The 2899-nt window shown below is 43.5% G+C and overlaps 1 pseudogene; it reads right to left on the reverse strand.

Annotated features, from left to right (window-relative positions):
- Window positions 1-394: 394 nt before the first annotated feature.
- On the reverse strand, window positions 395-1333 carry LOC122677375 (annotated as a pseudogene).
- Between the last annotated feature and the right edge of the window lie 1566 nt (window positions 1334-2899).

A 2899-nucleotide genomic window follows, 5' to 3' on the forward strand; every position in this document is an offset into this window, starting at 1 on the left:
TTCCCTCTGAGGGAGCGATACAAACCTTAGAGGAGTTAAGTGAGCTGTAAGAATTCACATGCCAAAAATTAATAAATAAAAACACATGATTAATTATGTTAATAGAAAAAAATTCACATATCTCATAAATGATAAAGCCAAGGGTGTCATCCTGGTCTGCCTGGCACTAGAGTCCAGGCTCTTGACCAATGTGTTAGGTCTTCTGGATCGTCTTTGTCTCAAACCACAGCACCATAGATAATGCTGATTGCCAAGCACCCTGTTCTCTCCCACTGGAGAGTTGAATGGTTAGCTTTATGGAGACCATCTCTTCCAGGTCTCATGGAAGAGTCTTCAGGGAGTTGGTGAGTGTGCGCCCTCATGTAAGATTTCCCAGATCTTAATCTTTAAAGTGTCACTCTGGGACCCTGTCCTTTCCTGTCAATATGAGGAAAGCATTTTTCACATCCTTATTCCTCAGACTGTAGATGACAAGGTTGAGGAAGGCTGTGGCAATGTTATAGAAAAGGGCCATTTTCTTGCCATTGTTTGACAAGGAGTCAGAGCCAGGGCTCATGTATATGATGATGCATGGAATAGCAAACATGGTAACCACAGTGATGTGGGAGGTACAGGTGGAGAAGGCCTTGATCCGTCCTTGGGCTGAGCGGATCTTCATGATGGTGGCAAAGATGTTGACATAGACAAGGACAATCAAGGAAAGTGGGACCACAATAACATTGAAGCCTGTGATGAAGTCCACCAAGTCACTGAGGGATGTGTCTGCACAGGCCAGCCTCAGGACCGCAGGGATCTCACAGAGGTAGTGGTCAACTTCATTAGGGCCACAGTAGGGAAGGTGCATAGCAAAGAAGGTATCAGTCAGGCCACCCGCCACACCATAGGCTGCACAGATGCCCACCATGAGAAGGCACAGCCAGCGGCTCATGATGACCTCATATCAGAGAGGGTGGCAGATGGCCACGTACCTGTCCACTGACACGATGGTGAAAAGCCAGGACTCAGTGATCCCAAAGAGGAGGAAGATGTACATCTGGGCCACACATCTAGCAAAGGAGATGGCTCTCTTCTTGCTGAGAATGTGCACGAGCATCTGGGGCACCGTCGTGGTGGTGTAGCACATGTCCAGCAGGGAGAGGACACTGATGAAGAAGTACATGGGCGTGTGGAGGCGTGTGTCCTGGTGGATGAGGGTGATGAGGAGGCTGTTGCTCACAAGGATGAGCAGGTAAAAGACCAGAAAGAAGGTGAAGAGCAGAGGATTGGTCCTGGGGTTCAAGGCAAAGCCCAACAGGATGAATTCTGTCACAGTGGACTGGTTGAGCTCCTGCATTGTGATCCACCTGTTTAAAGATTTTGAGGGATATGTAGTTTATTGGGTTTTGGTACCAACAAACTTTCACACTCATTTTTTCATTTATGTTTCTTAACAGGAAGTTTGGGCTAGCAGATGGGGCACTACTGGAGAGGTCCCTGTAGTAGTTTGAGTGGTGTCAACATTGGTTCTGGATTAAGTTACGGTCATGGTGATGAAATGGTGAAGGCCAAGTCAAGGAAATGCTGTGTGCTGTGTTCAATTCTGTCTCTCCCTTTCCAGAGACAGCTTTGCTTTTCTCAGACTTAATTCATTCCAGTTTATGAGTTCTCTTTGGACAACAGAGGTTGTTAAACCTTGGTTTAAAGATCAGGATTAGAACTATTACACTCATAATTTGGGTTAAGCTTTTCATCACTGTTAGGATTATCATTAATGTTAGCCTTTTTCTGGTGAATGAAACTTTACCATTGTTCATTAATTATGTCATTGATTCAACATGATTTTTGCCAAATGCTTACTCTTTGTTGCAAATCAGGGTGGCAAGGAAGAATTATAAATGATATGGGTGGGAAAATGATTTCACGCATCTACTAAGATAAATTCTAAGTATGTTAAAGAGTGAAATGCAAGAAATAATATAGTAAGACAATCTTGGAAAAATATATGGGTGAATATTTATTTTATGGTGGGAGAGATGCCTTTAAGCATCAACTGATTAAGTCCTTCAGCCTCTTGGTGTTGACCCTTTTCCTCTAATAACAAAAGACAGCAACACAGCTCCTCATCTGACCTTCTGTCTATTTACTCAGTAGTTGTGAGGGTTCCTTGTGTATCCCAGGTCATTTTGCTCTAAAATCCTTGGTCTCATTGAATCTTTGATCCACCTTGCTGCCTTGCTTGTGTAGGTACTGAACTCTTCAGTGGATCATCCCTATGCTCTTTCTTCTTCATGTCCCCAAACCTCACTGACACAGGAATGATATATATGAGACTTGTCCTAAAGGTATGGGTAAAAGGAAAGACTTAGAATGCAGCACAGAACAGAAAACTCTTTTTTTAATGAACATTTAATGCTGCATAGTTCCTAAGTTATCTGTGCAGCACTTCTTCCTCTCTAGCTCCCAGCCAGCTGGTGAGTGACTGGAGAGTGGTCTACTTCTTGGAACCTCCTCCCATCACCCCTTGTCTCCCTGTTCTAGGACTCTCCTTACTCCTGTTACCTGGGCTATGAGCCACGAATCCAATGCTTCCAAATCAGTGCTTTCAAACTTTACTGTGCTTCAGAATTACCTGGAAGGCATGCCAGATGCTGCTGCTGTGTGTCATAAGGAGGTTTGAATTGGAAGATGGGGTTGGAGCGTGAGAATTTGCATTTCTAACAAGTTCCTAGGTTCTTCACATGCTGTGGTCACAGTTTGAAAACTGATCTACTTAATGGTAAAAAGAAAGTTGTTCTTGCTGAATTTCCCTGTCTCCACATCATGCTCAATTGCATTATGCTCATTGCATATCCCCTGCTTAAATGCCACTATTCAGTATTTTCATTCTTTCATTTAAGCATAAGAATAAAAGAAGAAAAGT

This window comes from Cervus elaphus, chromosome 20 (assembly GCF_910594005.1).
Source record: "Cervus elaphus chromosome 20, mCerEla1.1, whole genome shotgun sequence".
Lineage (NCBI taxonomy): Eukaryota > Metazoa > Chordata > Mammalia > Artiodactyla > Cervidae > Cervus > Cervus elaphus.